The sequence below is a fragment of the Bos grunniens genome, chromosome 16 (genome assembly GCF_055505025.1).
Source record: "Bos grunniens cultivar Pamir isolate PY7600 chromosome 16, Bosgru_T2T1.0, whole genome shotgun sequence".
Classification (NCBI taxonomy): Eukaryota; Metazoa; Chordata; class Mammalia; order Artiodactyla; family Bovidae; genus Bos; species Bos grunniens.
Window position 1 is genome coordinate 38,239,236 of NC_141180.1, and position 20,759 is coordinate 38,259,994.

General features: G+C 52.0%; 1 protein-coding gene across 2 annotated transcripts in view; it reads right to left on the reverse strand.

Annotated features, from left to right (window-relative positions):
- CASZ1 (castor zinc finger 1) overlaps window positions 1-19,082 on the reverse strand; it is a 153,053-nt gene extending 133,971 nt beyond the window's left edge. For both annotated transcript variants that reach the window (XM_086344419.1, XM_086344417.1), the window contains exon 1: window positions 18,944-19,082. The gene's annotated coding sequence lies outside the window, so the exon portion shown is untranslated. The remainder of the gene's footprint in view (window positions 1-18,943) is intronic.
- Window positions 19,083-20,759: the final 1,677 nt, after the last annotated feature.

The window sequence follows — 20,759 nt, forward strand, 5'->3', positions numbered from 1 at the left end:
TTCAGACATGCAGTTATCAATAAGCAGGTGCACGGGGCATGGGGTTGGGGGCATCACTTCATGAGCCTCTGAAGACTGCCCCTGGCACAAGAAAGGGGCAGGCAGAGAGTTCCTGGGAGCCCTGGGAAAACTGGCATCTCTGGTTTGACAGGTTGTGGGGGACGGTTTGCTGCATGGCGCAGCTGGGGCCTCTGGATTGTGGCAGGAAGCTCAGCCGTCCAGAAGTAGAAAGGGACAAGGAAACCACAGGGTCCAGGTTCTTACTCAATCCACAGACAGTAGAGCTGAGGGCTTAGGAAGTGGCTGCTTGTGGGTGACAGAGGTGAGCCTAGAACACCCTCATCCTGTCTTACCATCCAGCACTTTCCCTAACAGATAGTCACCCCAAACACAGCCACAAAGTGTCTGAACCACCAGGAGGGCCCCTTTGTTTCCTGTAAGCGGACAAAAGCAGGACTCCTTGTCCTTGGGGACTGGTCAGCCCTGCTGTGAGTCATCAACAGAGATGACCATGTTTCCAAGCGGCACAAAGTCCTGGTTCCAAATCTATCACTGACTAGCTGTGTGATCTTAGACAAGGTACCTCCCCTCCCTGGGCCTCAGTTTTCATCTGGAGAACAAGCGCAACCATCCCTGTGCTCCCTTCTTGAGAATGGTCCCCATGACTGAAAGATCAGGAAGTCACATTCAAGCCCATGGAGCCTCAGAAGTTTGACAGCAAATCCGTTTCTGAGATGGTCTCTGCGAAGGCTGGTAGGAGTCCCAAAATGAGGCCAACAGGGCTGGGATGCTCATCAGGGTCTCAGACCTCAGTATCTTGAGTTTCAGGCCAGGCCACCTCAGACCTCCATGACTTCTTTTTTTGTGGGGGGGGGGGGGCAGGGGCAGTGCTTCAAGGCAGGAGGGATCTTAGTTCCCTGACCAGGGATTGAACCCATGCCCCTAAAGTGGAAGTGCAAAGTCTTAACCACTGGACCACCCTATAACTTTTTTTTAACCCACAAGCCTCCTTCTCTTACTGCTACCAAAGGCCCCAGATTATTCCTACAAAATCCTCTGAACTAATTTTGAAGAAGGAATTGCCAATCAGCCCAGGGTCCAGGCCATCTAACAGGTCCATTAGGAGAGATGGTTTGGGGTAGAAGGAAAAGGTAATAAGGGAAAAAAATTGTTGTAAGCCCCCACATATTTTACTTGGCCTAGCTATTAGAACCAGGGGAAAAAGTGATTAAGACTAAAGGGGACACTTGTATACACAGTCACAATTATGCACAATCATAATCACAACCACACATATAATCAGTTATACAACCATTCAGTATCTCTCACACACAATCAATCTCTCATATACAGGCACACACAATCATTCATACAACAATATACACATAGAATCATTCACACATATACAATCACTCACACACTCTCACACACACAACTACACACTTCCCTACTGTTCCCAACCCTCCCCTCCCAAGGTCTTTCTCTCCTAAATCTTATTCCCAAAATGTCTTCCAGTAAACACTGGGAGGAACATGCTAGTCCAAACTGGTACCAGGCAAATTTGTCTTCACCCCTGACTTACATGAAATTCTGAGTCCCACTACCACACAGTCGCTTCTGGGACATCAGGAAGTGGGAACCTTCTTTAAACCCAACCGGAAGTGAGGGCAAAGGCTGCTGGCAGTACTGGCCGGAACCGTCAATGAAATGTTCACCAGAGGCCAACCTGGCTGTCCTTGCTCCGGCCCTTTCTGCCTGGATCCCACCACTCCCACCCCAGAGATGAGCGTCATGAAGTAGCTTTCACCTTCCACAAACAAAAGGCAAAACCCCTGCAAGAGGCAACCCCACACCCCAAAACGTGAGTCGTTTAATTTGGTTCAAACTGGTCCTCCACATATTTTCCTCCTTATTTTTTTTCTCCCCACTGGGAAAACAAAAGAAAGTTTGTTGTTGAGGCTCAAACGTTTCTTGGGCCTTGTCCGAGTTCTACCTTGTTTTTCTTTTCCTTTCTGTCTGCCCCTCACCCCCACCCCGCCTTCCTTGCCTCCCCACCTTGGATAAATAAAGCACCCGAAGCTGGCACAGGCTGGTAAGGAAAGTACAAACTATCTCATAATTTTATAATTTTTTTAAACACACTGGCCTAGGGTTTTGGGCAAAGGACAAAAGCTATTGTTGAACAGCATAACACGAAGGTCTGAGTCACCGATACGCCTCGGCTTCTGGAGATCTCATAGGTTTCTGTGGCTGGCACAGCCATGAGCTCAGCACCCTGCGGGGGCCGTGGGTGCAGGCGCCCTCTCGCCTGGCGCTGCCCCACCCCCACCCCCTCCCCAGGGCTCCCTACTGGGCCGACACGTTGGCTTCGTCGGTTTTTAATCATAGGGGGGCATTTAAAGAAAATATTGTGAAATAAAAAACAAATCGCCGTCATCCCATCACCCTCACGCTCTCATCTTCATTTTAGAGGATCACCTTTGTCCATATGCATCTGTGATTTTTATATGGTTTTTACCCTGGCGTTTGCCACCCTCGGCCCTCAGCATGTTGTTTTGTTTTTTCACTCACATAATAAGCATTTTTTCCATGTTTCGAAATCATCTGGAGGATTATTATGTGCCTAGGTGACAGTATTTCTTCCGCGTGTTATTCTCGGGCCGATGCTACCAGGCGAGAAGGGGAGAAGGGCGCTGGGGGAGACCTCTCCTTGAATTGAATCATTTATCCACCTGATTCTAACCAAGGTGGGGGCTTTGCCTGAGTGATCCGGATCACCTTGACCACGGGAATTTGGACTTGGAGTGTGTACCTAGTTGAGGAGGAGGGCTCTACTGAAACCTTGCCCATCCTGTGCGAGGCCACAGGCACCCCTGCCCTGGTGCCAGGAGAGACGCTGCTTCCAGCAATGGCCTTCATCCCCACGCTGACCTTCACCCCTACAAACTGCACTTCCTCTTTATAAAGCGCCCTGGCAGCAAAAAGGCCCATGACAACACTCAGCTCTCCATTTTTATATCTGAATATCTCAAAGCACTTAGCAAGGACTTTCATTTTCTCATTACCCCAAGGAGAGGAGGTCATTCGGGAAAATGGTACAAATATTCCCATTTGTCAAAAGCAAGAAGGAAGTGAGTTAAAAGGAAAATTCTACCACTTAACTGAGTAAAAACCAACCCAGGAGGGAAGGCAAGGGTCTTTTTTGCCGCCCTGTTCACCCAGTCTGCTTTCACCAACACAACTTCAGGAACCTCATTACCAAAATGATGGCTCTGGGCCAAAGCCAGGTTTCCATTTTGCTGAGAATCAATCACTACCCAGTGGCCCCAGCTCAGGAGACCCTACCACCTGGTCCTGGGTCTCAACCCAAACCGTATTCTCCTATGATTATAATTATGTAAAATGTATATTACATATATACATAGTCAGCAAAGGGGAAAAAAAAACACAAGGAAATATACTAAATACTAAACGAGGTGGTGTTAACGATAGTTCAGTTACAGGTGGATTTTTCTCCTTTTATGCATTTTCAAAAAGCATTTTAAATATGGTTCTATTTTCCCAGCATATGGAGAAGAACCTCTGTGTTAGAGTCCCATCAACGTGCATTCAAACTCTGACTCTCCTTTTACCAGCTGGGTGAACTCAGGTAAATTGCCGAGCTTCTCTGGGCCTTATTTCCTGATTGGTGCCCTGGGAATCAGACCACTACCTGTCTGTGTCCTTCAGTCCCACAAAAGTCACAGCATCTGACACATAGTTGGCACTCGGTAAATACCTATTTCCTTCCTCTTGTAATGAAATGAAAATGTAAGACCAACTTGGCAAAAAATAAATAAATAGAAAATAAAATTAAAAAAATAATAAGACGAACTCAGCTTGCTTGGTGCCCCTGGGAGATAAAAGCAGGATGCTTTACCTGCCCCTTCCTCGATTTCCTCCAGTAATCCTGTAAGCCATCTCCCCTCGCCCCCTACCAGCAAGGCTCCAGCACACAAACCTCAGGATGGTAGTCCTGACTCTCCCATGACTCACCTGGCGGGTGAGAGTTGCAGGGTCGGGGGGTGCTCTGGGAAGAGAGGACGAGCCCCTCTCTGAGGCCCTCCACCAGGATAGGCCCAGGCGAGCCCCTCCGGGAGCAAACAGGCCTTGTGTGAGGACCCAGAGGACACACAGGGAGATCCCCAGGTTTGCACCTTGCTGGCAGCCACCCTCCAGGGACAGGTGCCAGGCTGCAAAGGCCACCTGCTCCTGGGGGAGGGCAAGGGCCACGCTCCCAACCCAGAGGAGAGGCCAAGAGAGAAGCAAGATGGCGCCAGCATCTGGGAGGCGGCTCCTCCCCAGGCCAGGCAGGCCAGGCCAGCCCAGCCCAGGGCCTGCTACCTCAGGGGTGTCCAAGAGTCCAGCCCTGGCCATGGCAAGTCTCCTCCCTGCTACCTCCAGGGCTCCATACTGGGCCAACGTGTTTGCTCTGCTGGTTTGGCGCGTATGCTTCAGCAAAACTCCAGTGGCCATGGCCTCTGAGCCGGGGCTCCAGCCTGACCTTGGGTGTCCTGGAGCCCGGACACAGGGACAGGCCTGAGCCCTCTGCCTTCCTGCCTTCCTGATGATACATGGGAAGGATGGATAGTAAGAATAAGAGGAGCACTAACAGCTCCCTTTTGTCACCGCATCACAGCAGCCCCGTACTATAGGCAGTGGCACTATTCCCATTTTACAAATGGGGAAACTGAGGCTCACAGGGTTAGGGAAGAGCCTAAAGTAACAGTACTGATACACGAGGGAGTAGAGATCTGAACCTGTATCTCTGCATGGGGGCCACTCTCCCAACTCAGCTGCTAAAGCAGCCACACTCCACCAGGCCTCTTCCAGAAAGGGGCCCCTGGGAGGCTTCCCCAGCCACCGGGAGACACATACCTCCAAAGAGCTGGCTGGAATTCTGCCAGAATGAGTGCCTTCTTGCCCCCTCAGGAAGAGGAGAGACACTACAGCTCCACCGAGAGAGGACAGTCAGGAAGCCATTTTACAAACATGGGGTGACTGCGGGAGAGTCTGCAAGATGGTGGTATTTCCTTCCCTGCCTCTCCAGGGACCTGGGACCATGGGCAAGAGCCAGGTTCAAGTAAATATCCACTGGCTGATTTACTGGTGTGGACAAGGTGGAGAGGGAAAACATGGGACAGGGGGCCTGTGGCACATACAGACCCTCAAAATCGCATGCCTCCCTTGTAAAAGTGGGGATGGTGCCAGCTCCAAATGGTGGCAGCACAACACGTCCTTGATGGGAGGCTGGCCTTGGGGAAGGCACCAAACTAGGTCCCTGAAGCATGGGCTACCAGCTCTCCAGCCACCAGTACGCAGGTCCCATGGAAGGCGGTGGAGCCCCGCAGGGTGGGGGCCGGGTGGGCCACCCGGGGCAGACAGTCTCCAATCGTGCTGAGCACAGCACATCGCTTCATTCAGGAACCCAGAGTCAAATGTACAGCTGGGTCTAGAGTTGATTCAGCCCTTAACTCGTTCGGGATCACTGGCGGAGCCACGGAGGCGACTGGGAGTGGGGTGAGGGGTGGGGTTACACCAACCTGGAGGAGGCGGTTAGTCTGTTCCTGGGGATGGGGCAGGAGGCTGGGGCAGAACCCCTACTGATAATGTTGGTACACAGGGAAAGGAACCACAATTCTTTTCAAACCCCCTCTCAAAACCAGACAAGCACTGGGAGTTGAGGGAGGGCTGAGAGTGAGTGTGTGTTAGGTGGGGGGTAGGGGTGAGGGAGCTTGTTTTCTACCCACTGCCAAATTCTCATTTACTGTCAGCTCCAATCCATTCGGAACTCACTGACTCAATTGCCTTTTCACGGGGAAAGGAGCCTGCACAATGCAGGGGACTTTTCAGCTCCACATTAGCACACAGGGCACTGGGCAATGTCCAGGAATAAACACACACGTCCCTCCCAGAGGCCGCCGACCCCACCTCCACCCCCAAATAACCCAGCCAGCCCTGCCAGGGCCACATCTATTCCTCCAGCTTTGCCCCCAAAACTTTTTTTAAAATGTAGTTTGACCCATGGAGAAGAGTGTTTGTGTGTGTGTGTGTGTGTACATATATAAGCATATTTATATGTGTGTTGGATGTGGTGGGGGGTGGTGACTAACTCAAAATTACAAAGGCCTCCAAGAATTAATTCTGGGGCAGTTCCAATTCTTCCTTTTGCCTGAAAAAAGGAGGGATGAGAAGAGAGGGAAAGAAGGAATTCATATTAGGGTCCCAGAAGAAAGAAGTCTGGGAGGATTCCGTTAAAGTGTTGATTAAAAAGAAATCAGCATTTAGTCAGGGAGTGTCCCTAACAACTTAGCAGCACAAAAGCTCTTCAATAATCATTGTGAAAATAATATCAACATTTATAATTATAGTGATTATAATAACAGTGGTCCCCATTTCTCAAGTGCTTGCTCGCTATCTGCCCAGCACCAGACGTTAAGTATGGGTACTCATCAGCTCAGTTAACTATCACAAAGACCCAGGCAGGCAGGCATTGTCCACTGTCAGCCCAATTCCACAGACTCAGAGAGTTGAGACCCCTGCCCAGGTCACAAAGACAGTACATGGGAGGAGGAGTTTAACCCTGCTCTGCTGAATGCTAGCCCCACCTGCCCGGACAGAGAGAGAGGAAACACGCGTGGGATCTATAGAGAGGACAGCCCCAGCACCATGGAGGCCTTGGCTCCAGACAGGGAGGCCCCTTTGACTTGTGGGAACATCCCTGCCACCTATCCCCTATCTCCATCACTGTCCCTTGAAGGTTCATCCCTTTAGCCCAGGCTCTGAGGGGAGTATCCCTCTTCCTCAGATGTAAGTACTTACATGTAAGGGTATGTAAGGGTACTTTAAGTACCCTCCTAAAGTCCAACATGGAGAAGGAAATGGCAACCAACTCCAGTACACTTGCCTGGAAAATCCCATGGACGGAGGAGCCTGGTAGGCTGCAGTTCATGGGGTCGCTGGGAGTCGGACACGACTGAGCGACTTCACTTTCACTTTTCACTTTCATGCATTGGAGAAGGAAATGGCAACCCACTCCAGTGTTCTTGCCTGGAGAATCCCAGGGACAGGGCAGCCTGGTGGGCTGCCGTCTGTGGGGTCGCACAGAGTCGGACATGACTGAAGCGACTTAGCAGCAGCAGCAGCAAAGTCCAACAGAATTTTATGTAATCAAAGTGTTCTTTCTCTGTGCTGCCTAACAAAGTAGCCACTGCCTGCTACAGAGTACTTAAAAATGTGGCAAGTTCATTGATGAACTTAATCTAAGTTGCCACATGGGCTGGTGGCTACTGTGTTGAATAGAATCCCTCCAGCTACCCGTTTCCCTCTGAACCCAAGGGCTATGTTAGAAATATACAAAAAGTAACCAAAGACAGAAACATGGCCCATTAGTAAGCCCCCCACCCCCACCCCACCCCCAAGCCCGTCCTGGCCCCAACCACCAGGCATCTCCTCCACTCTGTCACAGCCTTTCAGAAATCACTGGTCTGCTTCCAGCTTATCTGTCTCCCTTCCTCTTTTCCTTCCTTCTTTTTTTTATCTTTCTTTTCTTCCTTCTTGCCTTTCTCCCCTCCCTCTCATTCCTTCCTTCTTTCAGTTCCTCTATTTCTTTTTCCTCCCTCCTTCCTTCCCTCCCTCTGTCCCTATCTTTTTCTCCCTCCCTCCCCTCCTTTCTTTCTTTCTTAGAAAAAAGCATCAATTTAATTAGATAAATCCTCAGAGCACGTGGCCTGGAGTTCGTCATGGAAATTAACCTGCTCCCAGATCTCAGATAGTGAAACAAGAACCGGGGTGTTTTGGCATAGCACAGTGAAATGGGAGAGGCCGATGGAGTTTCATACACTTCATCTTCCATAAGTGCCCCTCGACCCTCCAGTGCTCCCCACTTCACAGCCCCCATGCCCTTGCCTCCTTAGGTCACTGCTGCGGGGCCTCCTCTATTTCTGCTCTGGGCCCTTCCTTCCCCACCTTGGCCCAGGCGTGGGGAGTGCTCCCCCCAATCCCGGCTCCAGGCAGGATCATGGAAGGGGAGAGGGGGAAACCTTGGCTCCACCCACATCATGCCCCTGCCCTAGCTCCCCTGGCTAGGCCCACTTGCACCCCAGCCAGCTTCAGGGCATCCAGGGGCCCACCTTAGGCTTGGCCAGGGGCTGGCCTGTCAATCACCTGATCCTGAGCCCACGGTCCCTACTGTATGCTGCTAGCTGGGCAAAGCCCGGTCCGTGAAAGGGTACTGGACGTCAATCCTTAGCGCGCAGTAGCTACGATCACTCTCCTCTCACCTAATTCTCACAAGGTAGGAATTCCAACTCCCATTTTACAGACGTGGAAACAAAGAATTAGAGGAATTCATCCACCCAGCTGACAGAAACACAGTTCACACGGGGCTCAGCCCAACTCCAACAGCAGCTTTTGACCCTCTGCCAGCCACACGTCTCCACCACAGCAGAGCCTCTGCGCACGCGCAGACCCCCCGGCCCCTCCACCCCTCGGCACTCAGCATTTGGCTCCTGGGCCGCGAAAACACAGACAGAGGCCACTGACACCCGGAGTGAGTTCCCAGGATCTGCCCCCCATCCAACCCCCTTGCCTCCCATGTCCAACGGCTTCTGTGATGGACCTCCCCCCATCCCACCCCCTCAGCTCCAGGAACAGTCAGTCTGACAACAGAAAAGAGAGACCAATGACCCCTCCCCGACTAGGGGCATCTAACTCTGAAAGTGGGCACAGTCTTACTTCTCATCCCCTTCTGATTCATCACCAAAAAAAATATCAGGAGGACTCCAAGGCAGTCCATAGATAAAACACAAAATTCAGAATTTCCAACTGATCCCATAGTAACCCACTCCTAGCAGGGCCCCCGCCCCCAGATACATAGAGGGCTAGCTCCCCCAACCCTCACATCTACTCCCTGGTGTGCAGCAAATGCGTGCACACTCACCCTGACGTGAGTCTAGAATACGCAGGCCTGTTCTAAACACTTCATGCATTTTAGCTTATCTAATCCTCACATCAACCCCACAAGGTAGGGATTGTTACCCCCATTTTACAAATGAGAAAACTGAGGCACAGGCTAATTAAGTAAGCAATGTAAGGGCACGATTTTGGCCCCCAGCTAGCGTGCTCCAGAATGCATCCTCTACAGTATACACAGCTCCTCAATGAATCCACATATCCACACAGTTAAGCACACCACACATCCGGAATGGGCTCCCCTATACTGCCTGAAAAGCAACACCACCCTCCAACTCAGCCCCAAGCTCACAGTGATTTTGATAACTTGTTTTTTTGGTCTTAATATTGTTTTTGAGATTCATACAGATTGATACGTTTAACTGTTCAGTTTCTTTCTTTTTTTTATTAGTTGTTCATTTTCTAAAAACTGAATTACACAACTTATCTACCCTCCCCCTCAAAAAAAGAACCACATCACAACCTGATACAGAAATGAAAGCCCAGCACCACACAATATCCAGGCTCGAGGCTTTCTGGAATGGAATTCACAGGGGTCCCCTTTGAGACTAATACCATGTTATATAAAACCGGCTCCCCTGACATTGTGGGCACCCTGCACTTGACAACACAACCATGATAAATTCTTCATTACGCTTAATTATTTCAAAGGGCTTTCACAGCTACAAGTGCAGCCGACAATCAGGGGAACCCTGTAAGGGCAAGAGTGTCAGAGGCCATTTGATAAGAGAGGAAACTGAGGCTCAGAGAGGTCAAATGACTTGCCCAAGGCCACACAGTGATTTACTACAGAATCAAAACTGGAATGGGGTCTCCTGATGCCTGCAACTAGACCTCAGCAGAGCTCTGGACCACCCAAGACTTACCTTGTCCCCTCATCCCAGATCAGGGGTGCTGGGGCTTGGCCCATGGTCCAGCCCCGCCCTCCTGCCCCCCTACTCCTAACCAAGGATCAGATTTCCCTGAAATTCCCAAAGGAGCCTCCGGGACTAGTGGGCCCGGAAATGGCCCTCACATAGCGAGCTGCACAGCTGAGCTCCCCGGGGGCGAGGGGGGCGGGTGGAGCTGGAGACGCTGGCACAGCCCCCGTGGGTACTCTGCCAGCAATTAGTGCTGGGGAAGGGTGCCAGCCTGGCAGAGCTAATTCCCCCACCCCGTCTTCTCATTTACACACACACACACACACACACACATACACACACGCTTACCCACCCCGAGACCAGCAGCAGAGAGGCAGTGCAGCTTCCTTTCGGTAAATCTCGTCAGCAAGGCACACGCAGGGCATGCAATTTGGTCATTACTGCTTTTAAACCACAGAAAAGCAGAATCCACCCGCCATTAACCCGTCCTGCTCCCCCTCCGGGCTTCACACCAGCTCAGTCATCAGCCTTCATCTCTAACTCCCACGCACCCCCTTTTGCATGCTCCCCAGAAGTTGCTTTCCAAAAGAAACAGAGTTTTAAACACACACACACACACACACACAAAACCTGACTACAGTAAGTCAAACCTGAATTGTGTCTTCCTGCCCACCTCTGTCCCCAGAGAAAACAATCCCTGGTTCTGATGTCACCTTGGCTAAGACCCTTTCTCAAACACCCTAGGAATTCTGGACAATGCCAGTCGGATGAGGGGGAGCCAGCCTTTGGCCTGGAGGAGGAAAACTACCTAAGCAGGTGTGGCTCTTCAGATGGGAGCCTGAGTACTGGCACCCATCCACCTGCGGGGGCCTGGTGTCACAGCTTGACATGGCTCTGCTCTCCAGGTACTGAGGCCAGCAGGGGTGGGAGTGGCCGCGAGAACTGCCCTCCTCACTGCCCACTTCCTCCCTACAGTCCTGGAGCATGAGAAAGAAGCCCACCAGAGCTAGGGACCCTAGAGGGTCCTTAGTTGGCTTTACAAGATCTGTGAAATCCTTCAAAGTATAAGCAGTATTTGTGCTGATGAGATTTTTTAATTAAGAACATTCTCAAAGGGGCGCACATGAACTCAAAAGAGGAAGAAGCCAAGACACGCCCCCCCACCAACCCCACCCCCATCAGGGACTCAGCAGTGCCTCAGGCCCAAGTGGCAGAGAACACAGGGCTGGGCTCCAACTGGCCCTCCTGTAAGTGACCTGACCGGCGGCCTTCCTCCCATGGGAGCTGCCCCTGGCCTCCTCCTCGCCTCGCCTGGAAGCTGCTCACTGGGATCGCTGGCCCTGGGAGCCGTGCCATGCCCCCTGGGCCTGTGCCCACTGCCCCTCCTGCCTGTCAGCCAGGGCTGCCCGCAGACCCAGCAGAGGACAGGCACAGGGGAGCCCACCATCCAGGAGAAGAGAGGAAGCCAGCGGCGGCTGGTCTTGGAAAACCTCGCAGATGCTCTAAGCCACCTAGTGTCCAGAGCTGAGCTCTGGCAGTGGCTCTCTCTCCCGCCTCCCAGAGCGGACAATGCACCGGAGCCAGAGCAGGAGCCCAGGGCCTTCTCCAGGAACCTGAAGCCGGCGGGTAGCGGGGGCCGAGCTGCCTGGGGAGATAGTGCCCAGGAAGGTGCAAAGGCCCTAAGCCAACAGCAGGGCTGACCCCGGGAAGATGTTCCCAACACCCCTGCTCCTTGTCCCAGGCAGTCACCGTCTCCTGGAGATCCCCAGGGTCGTCTTGGACAACTGTCTCCTCTGGGTTCCTCCAGGTATCCCCCACCCCAGCCTCCAGGCCCCCTGCAGAGTCCCCCAGACTCTGGGCCTGCCACTCCCCCAGAGCTGCTCGGGCCCCTCCCACCCCCTCCTCTGCTCTCTCTTTTCTCTGTGTCCTCAAGACTCCTCTCACCTTGAGAAGTGTTAGGATTACCCAGCATTTACACTCAATGCTCTCCTTTATTCCTTAAGACTTATTAAGAATGATAATGAGTTTCGAAGGAGCCACACGTCTCCCTCTCTCTCTCTCTTCTCCATCCTTCCCTCTCTCTCTCTCCCCACCCCTATCCCCCTCTGCTCTCTTTCTCTACGTGTCTTTTCCACCAAAGACACACAGGACAAATCCAGACCAAAAGGGAAAAAAAAAAAAATTCCAACAATATGGAACAAGGGCACTTGAGGATTTATATTCAACAAATCCCTCTCTCTTCTTCCCTCTCTCTAGTTGTTCTCAATTATTCAGATTAAAAACACACACACACAATTCCCCCTTCCCTTCCCACCGTCCAGGCCACCCCTCGCTCTGCTGGACTTTGAACAGGGGGAGCAGGAGAAGGGCCCAGCTTGCCCACACACCCTTCTTAACGTGCAGCTCTTAAACGGTTGATTAATTTTTGCAGAATTTACGACGGGCTTTAGCATCCTGCCCCCCCCCCCCACCCCGACACCATGGCCTCCGAACGACAGCAACTTAACTTGGTGAACTTGAGGGGGGCAGAGACAGGGGTGCCCCCCTTTCCAGTGGTCTTGCATGGCTGGAACCACGGGCTGCCTGGCGACAGAAGGAAGACGCATCGTTGATGCCAAAGGCCAAGCAGGAGACAGACCCACTCACAGAGCGGCGTGGCACCCACAGGGGAGATAACCAGACAGCCAGAAGCCAGCCACAGCTAACTTTTGGCCATGTGGGACTTTTAAATTCCAAAATAAGGAGGCCAGCAGAAAGTGGGCAGAGGGGAAACAATGCTCCCTCGAAACTGACAAGGATGCCCACGTTCCTGCCCACCCAGCCACACCATGCATCCCGGCAGAGGGACCGGCCTTATCGGTCTGCCGGGCTGCCCTTCAGAGAAGGGGAAGAACAGATCCTAATGAAATTACGGTTTTTAAAATGTCTATAAATTAAATCTCTCTCTCTGTGAATCTCCCCCTGCACTCCCTCCTCTACAAGGCTTGTTTGCCTCTCCTCCGTTCCCTCTGCTCGTGTCTGTTTTTCTGATATAGACATCAAGAGGTTACGGGCTCAATTACAACTCCGCTGGAGTCTTAGCATCAGACTTGCCTGGCCTTCTCTTCTCCTCTTCAGAAACCAGATCCCAAATAAATCTTTCTTCTGCTTTTTATTTTTATTGTGAATGCCAAAAGCCTCAAGATTCATTCAGTTGAGTCACAGCCTTTTTTAACTTACTTCAGATGGGGGAACTATCCTTTTTAATTGTGTCCAAGTAGAAGTATAACATAAATGCTTTTCTCTTTATCTCATTCCCTTTTCTTAAGGACACACACAAACCCTTGGCTATATGTGAAATTTCAAAAAGAGGGGCAGCAGCATATAAATGTGCCTAATTAGTGTCTATCTATTGTGGGGGCTGCTGGAGAATATCAGTTGGACACTTAGTATATTTCTAAAGTTACGGGGTGACATCATAAAGCTTCTTATTAGCAAAAGGTCCATTTGAAAAAGGTGGAACATAAATGGTGATTTCCTTTTTTTTTTTTTTAAAAAAAAAAAAAAGGAAAACATTGCCTCTACCCTCCCCGATACTATTACTAGCTACGGAAAGGGGATGTGCTGTCTCTATCATTTTACATCCTCAAAAGCTGCCCCCTCAAAAAAGGAAAAAAAAGTTTAAAAATCCAAGTCATAGTCAATCACCATAGCTGTCGATTCCTGAGACGCAGAAACCAGCTTCGAGTTGCATGTAGGTCTAAGGGATAAAAAACAAAAATAACCCCCCGCTATTATTCTGGAAATACTAACTAAAGGGGATTCCAAAAGGTACTTTTCCAGGAAAAAGCAGTTGAGACAAAGACTGGAGAAAGCTGAAGTTCAAGGTGAATCAAAAAGAAAAACTTTGTCTTTCCAATTAACCAGACTGGGAAAAGGGGGCGGGGGTGAGGGGGGCCTGCACATTACTACCAACTCATTAATTCTTTCCTGTAAACAATGTAATTAAATTCTGCTAAATACAGGAGAAATACTCATTTTGGAGTGCCTCCCCCCAGCTCAAAAGCAAATTCCTTCAGGTTACTCCCCCCATGCCAAGACTTCCCCTGCTGTACAACCTTCAGATGAATTTCCAACCCAGGCGTGGACTGCACTGCTCTCGGCTGCAAGAATGACAGCCTCATATGTCTGAAAGCTGACACTTTAGCTTTTAAAAGAAATGGAGGAAAATAAGCTGTTGACTTCTTGGTTAAAGTATCTTCTTGTTCTAACTCATGTTCTTATGTCACTGGGCTAAAAAAGAGAGCGAGAGAAAGAGAGAGAGAGAAGAGAGATATGACTTTCCTTGAATGATCTGTTTAACCTAAGCCAGAGGAAAAAAAAGAAAGTCATTAATTACTTATGTGAGCTATTGCTTCAGAAAGACAATAAACCTGCCCGGTCGCCATGGATATGACATATTTGCTCTGAAAACAACACAATAATTAGCAAAGGGGAAAGATACAAGGAGAATATGCAAACTCGTGAGTTTAAAGCCACAGTGCTCTTTTCTACCCGTAAGCCTGTTCTGTTTGCAATCCAAATCAAACAAATTTTTAAAATATAGCAAAGAGGGAAATAACAGGAATGACTCCTCTCTCCTCTGAGCTAAGAAGTAACAACCACTCCACCCTCTTCCAAAATAAAATAATATAAAAGAGAACCAGGATGGTAGAAGGAGAAAAAAAAAAAAGTATTGCCTCTGTTTTATTTCCTATAGCAGGGGTGGAGTCTGAGGTTTGTTTTTTCTTCTTTTTTTCAAAAGTGTGCTCTTATTTAGCATTGGACTTTCTGGCCAGATATAAATTTATTTATAAAGCCAAATGCCCTGTGTGAGGCTCAACTCTCCCCAAAGTAAGTGGAGATATCAAGGAGTGGAGGTGGGGGGCTCGAGTTGAAAAAGCAAAACAGTATACTCTGAAAGCATCAGCTCCAGAGAAGGACATCCACTCCCCTCACCTTCAAGAAGATGGAACCCAGGCCTTACTTTAATATTAAAAATGCATTAAATGGTTTTACCTACAACTTAGTCCCAGAGGATCATTAGGAAATGCAATCGCTTTGTATCATATCTGTCAGCATGATAAATATCTGAGTTCAGAGTGGGTTTGCAATTCTTCAGAGTGTCACAAACCAAGATAATTTTTTTCTGCCTTACTTTCTTAATTCACTGCACCCACTCCCTTCAAAGTCAGAAGTCTACAGAAAAAATACCTGAGGAGAAGAGAAAAGGAAAAGGGGGGGAAAGTTGATATGCTTTCACACACCAGACAGAGGTTACTGATATTCTCCTAAAAAGTAGAAAAATGAAGACTTTAAAATATTTGGGTGAGTATTTTTTTTTAAGTACTCCATTAAGTTTGACTAAAAACTCCTTTCCCCCTCTTCCCAGAGGCTAGTTTTCCAAAAACAGATGGTCAGGATCTAAATGAGAAGCAAATATACCTCAACCCCCACAGGCAGAGAAATCTAACTTTGAACTTCTTTTTAAATTAAAAAAAAGTGTGTGGGGGGGGGGCAAGATAAACTATTAATAAGTATAAAAAATTAGCTGAGCTACAAGTTTTGTTTTTCTTATTAAAAAATTCTTTAAACACAAGGAGAGCAGATATATAGGAGAGGTTCACATTTGACTGACTTCCTATTTTTTTTTAACAATAGTGTTTTGTTTTTTTTTTAAGATTGGATTCTTTGATCTTGAAAGAATTTTGCTCTTATATTATGGGGAGAAGAGGGTGGTGGTGAAATGATCTGTTTTAAATGATGATGCAACTTAGGGATCAAAGCCTTGGCTTTCTTCTAGCCATAATAAGCAGTACTTGCCACAAAGCGTGAGTCTCCGGGCTCCTCTCCTTCGTAAGAAGGAAATAAAACGCACCGAGACTCAGAGAAAGACGCGAAGTGTCTGCAAGGTGCAAAGTCTAAAAAACAAAACAAAAAAAGGCAGGGGGGGCGGAAAAAGGAGGGAGGCACTGCCCCTTTAAACGTTTTAGTGCATATGGAGTTTGATTTCTGAAAGAGATCAGTTTAACATCTCCATAGAAACCAGCAACAGATTATCATCAACAGAATAAATAACTAGTCTAATAAATTAAACAGGAGGCATAAGATCGCTGGAAACCTGATTACTGAAGTTCAACAATATTCCCCATAAACTCTCGTTAACCGCCTCTAAGGTGGCTAACAAGATGGGGGTGGTGGTGTCAATCTCTCCAATTCGCCGGATTCCGGGGAGAGAGACGGTGGCCGCTGCCCGGAAGGGAAAAGTTTCCCACCTTGCCCTGGAGAGAGTCTCAGAGCTCCAGTGAGGTGAAAGCCAGAATGCCGAAGTTTGGGAAGTGGGAAAGAGGCTGGGCGTCAGCGGAGGCAGTGCGAATCGCCGGAGATGGCGCGGGACGCGACGCCCGCCCGGGACGCACAGCCTCGCCGCCACCAGGGCGCAAACCCAGAGCTTTGCGCTCGGGCGCCGAATGGCCCAGCGCCCCCTCTGGGCACGTGGAGCGCAGCCCGGGCGCAGCCCCCGGGGACCAACTACCCCCCTCACCACGCCCGGCGCAGCTGCTCCTGCTCAGCCCGGACAGCTCCCTTTAGGACGGCGACGTGTGTGTGTGTGTGTGTGTGTGTGTGTGTGTGTGTGTGTGTATGTGTGTGTGTGTGTGTGTGTGTGTGCGCGCGCGCGCGCCGTGGGGTGGGCGGGGGGGGGGGGGGCGCACCAATTTGCCCAGCGATCCGTTTTCCAGTCCCCTCGCGCGCTCTCATCGCGCGTCTGTACCAGCTTAGAAGCGCCCTAAATTTACCAACTTTACCCTACGACTACCCTGGCCTTTCCCCCCTCGCCGTCCCTATGTCTGAGTGTACGGGATGTTGGCGGGACAACCACACACTCTAAGGGTCGTGGCCTCAGACTCCGCCGGGGCAGCGACGCATAACCCGGAGTCACCCCTTGGTCCAGCCGGGTCTGGGGGAGCTCCAGGCTCGTTGGAGGGGTGTTGTTGCTGCTTCGCTGGTGGACAAGTCATACACACCGTACATGCGCCCGCACCCTCCCCAGCGTGACTGGAAGGAGGTCCTGGCCGCACCCAGGGCCCACTTCCCAAGCTGAGGCTGGTCAGGAGGAACTTGTGTGGAAGGGTGAAGCGGCCCCCTGACTCCCTCGGCACTCCTTTCCTCCCCCAACTCCGGACCCGGGTCGGGGATGGCTTGGAAGAAGAATCTGCGCCCACCCCCTGGAGAAAAATCTATTATTATTATCTTAATCTACGCCCCCAAAGTATCCCTCCCGCCGTGATTGACGGCGCATACACCTGTTCCCCTCGCCGAGGAGCTTCCAACGCTGGGGACAGACATTCACCCCAAAGCTCTGCAGCGGCCCAGAACCCGCCCGCCACCCTCGCCCGGCCAGCCCCCGCCCGCCGCCCCAGTGCACCCCTGCCTCGTACCTTGCCACCCCAGCGGCCGCCCCCTCCCCTCCCAGGCCCGGCTCCCCAGCCCGCCCGCTCCCGGCCGCGCTGGCTTAGGAAAGAGAGAAAGAACAGAAAGCAAAACTTCCTGGCGGCCGACGGCCATCAGCTGCACATTCTGCAAATGCCACCGAGTAAAAATAAACCGGCCGCCGCTCCGCCCGGCCGGCTCACCCTGAGCGCACGACTCAGCCCCCTGCCCCGGGACTGTCGGTCCGGCCGGATCCCCCATTCCGATGCGCCCCCTGGAGCCCCGCTCCCCGACACTCCTCCGCCTGCCACCGCGCGCTCCTTTGCCCTGAAACTCGACCCCAAGTGGCCAGGCGGCCCGGGCCTCTCCCCTTGGGTGCCCCCCTGTATTCCCACAAGCTACCATTCTCGGTCCTCCTCCTGGTGCCTATTTCAACCGTGCGCCCCTGGATTCAGGGCTCCCCTTCCCCAACTGTTGAGCCCCGAGGTCACTATCAGCCCACTTTGGAGGGTACAGACCCCACCAGACCCTCGCCCACCTCGGCCGAGCCTCCTAGGAGTTCACGGCTCCACCCGCCCACCGGCCCGCCAGCCCGGCGTCCCAAGTCTCCGGACGCAACTTCTCTTCCAGCGCACACGACAACCGCGGCAACTCCCCCGAACTTTTCCCGGGACCCAGGCGGGCTCCGGCCGACAGTTACACGGCCCTGAGCCGGCGCCCCAGCTCCCTGTGCCCAGCCATGCCAGCCCTGCGCCCGGGGAGGCTGGGGTGGGGGTGGGGGGCAGTGAGGAGCGCCACTTGCCTCGCCCGGAGCAGCGCACTTGAGACAAACTTCCCAGGCACAAATGAAAACGGGGGCGCCGTTCCCCCCAGCCAAGCAACCTCTCGCCTTCGTTTTCCAACCAGGAGGCACCCCTTGGCACCCCACAGTGAACACTGCCTACCTCTGCCGGTAGCATTTACACCCCAGTATTGGGGCACAAGAGTCGGTTGGAGGGGCTCCCCACCCACCCCCTCCCTTGAACAAAGTCTTGCAAAGTCACCCCAGGCGCCCCTCACCCCTGCCTCCTTCTCTGCCCTGGAGAGCGCACGAACCCCTGCAGCTCGGGGGGCTGGGGGGAGCGTAGGGGGAAGGAGTGATTACAGGGTATTCGCGAGCACCTGCCCCCCGCCCGAGCCCGCACCGCGGGGGGCGCCCCCACCCTATTTGCAAAGTCCTGCACTCGCGCCTGGCGCCTCCCCCTCTTCTCCGCTACCCCGCCGCCCCCTCAGTTGGAGTAAGTGACCCCAGGAGCAGCAGCCCTCTCCTTCCCCGGAATCGCGCGCTGGGCATTCCCTGGCCGCGGCGGGCGACGCGCCGCCCTGCGCCCGGGTGCCAGCCCTCCGTGTCCCCTGCCTCCCGCACGGCCGGAGTTGGGTGGCAGCCGCCGCGCGCAGGCTGGCTGGCTGGCTGGCTGGCTCTCTCGATCGCTCGCTCGCTCGCCCGCTCCCGGCTGCAAGCGGCAGCCCCGGGAGTGGGGGACTGCACCCTGACAGGGGGCGAGGCGAGGAAGCACCCCGGGAGGGCTGCGGAACTGAGGGGGTCGAGGGGGGCGCGGCGGAGGGAGCGCCGAGTCTCTTACCTGCACTTGGGGCGGCTTTGGGTGACTTTCCAAGTCCGGGGGAAAAATGTGTGTGTGTTTGGGATGGAGCGCCGCGGGCGCGCATGCGCTGCCCAAAGTTGCCGGATCCCGGATTTTTCGCTCCCAGTCTCCGCTCTCGCCCGCTGTGATTATGGAATTCTCCGCGGCAGAGCGGGCGAGTGGGTGGCATGCAAAACCCGGGCCGGATCGCGGGGCCGGGCTCTGCTCCACCCTCACACCCCCAGACCTTCCCCTCCCGGTTTCTTCCCACCCATCGCCCGGGCTGAGCTCTGCTGGCACGCGCGGTTAGACCCGGCCTGCGGAGCAGCATGTGAGCTCAAGACTCCCTTTTGCGGGTGGAGAAGCCTTCTCCACCCCAGACTGAGTGGAGTAGAGGCCGGGGGACAAGAGAGGAGGGACAGGAGTGGGTTACTTTCCACCTGTTCTGAACCTTGTGAGCCAGTCTGCTTCCCACTTTTCCACTGAAGAACTAGCTCTTTTCTGCAAGTTAGGATGTTAGAATTGCTGAACCCAAAAGGATGTGATGTTCTCACTGTTTGATACCTGCTTTGCACTTATTCTTTGCCAGGGAGTTTTTCATTCAGTCCATTGTGCAAGAAATAAATCCCTAAGTGAACAAGATAGGTCGTGAAAAATGAACCTGGGGCCCGGGACGAAGGGCGGGAGAGAGTTGCAGATAATGTACATTAAAACAAATGAATAATATTATTTCAGAGAGTGAAAGGATCTTGAGGAAAATAAAATAAGGTAGTAAGGTAAAGAGTATCTTGGGAGAGCTAATTTCCCCTGCCCAGGCAATAAAGAAGGCCTCTTTGAGGGGAAACCTTCATACTCCATTGGAGATCAACCCCCCTTTTGTCCCTTTGCCCAACTTGCCCACCTCCTAGGTGGTTTGAGGTGGCCACACCAGGCTGAGTCTCGAAGGAGGAAGTGCTACCAGCTGGTCAACACCTTTGTGGCTTGGTAGACTTCGGGGCATCATCTGCAAGGTCTCAGCAAAGCCTCTCGGGACTAGGGAGCAGTGATGACCTGAGAAGTGGGAGGTAGGTATTCCAACTTTTGATTTGGGCTCATTCCACTCCTAGGACAGTGTAAATACGTGGTAGGCAGCTTGGACTTTGGGGTCAGACCTCAGTCTCTCACCAGCTGGGCGACTTTGAGTAAGATATTTGACCCCTCTGTGCCTCAGTTTCCTCAACAGTAAAATGGGGATAATAATAGTACTATTGCCAGGGCGGGTTGAGAGGCTAAAATGAGTTAATGCAGGAAAAGTGACTCGGCCAAGGCAGTGATCGATCAATGCCAGTAATTGTCATTGCTCCCTGGACATCCAGTGTTCCCTCTCTTCTTATTTCTTCCTGTCCTCTCTCCCTCCCTTCTCCTCCTCTGTCCTTTCTTCTCCCACAAGAGTCCTGCGCTCAGTCATTTGTTCAGCAGGCATTTGCCGAGCCCCAGTGAAGAGTGCATCCTTCCCAAGGCCAGGGAGATAAAAATGAACTAAGAGGCTTTGCCTCTGAGGAACTGATTGAGGAGTTTGCTTGTCTCTCCCCTCCCTCTTTTCCCACTATAAGGCTTCAACTGCCCCTCTCCACATACTCCCCAACAGCTACAGTCACCACCAAACTTTTATTAAAACATATATTCTTCCCTCCATTTTTTTCCTCGGATGCTTCACAACTCTCCCATCCCCCAAGATGTCTTTCTATCTCCTCTGAAGGAACCTCATCTGGGGTGGTGGAAGCTGGAAACAGTGGCAAGCCTGGGAGGAGAGAGGTGGACATTGGGGTGAGGTGAA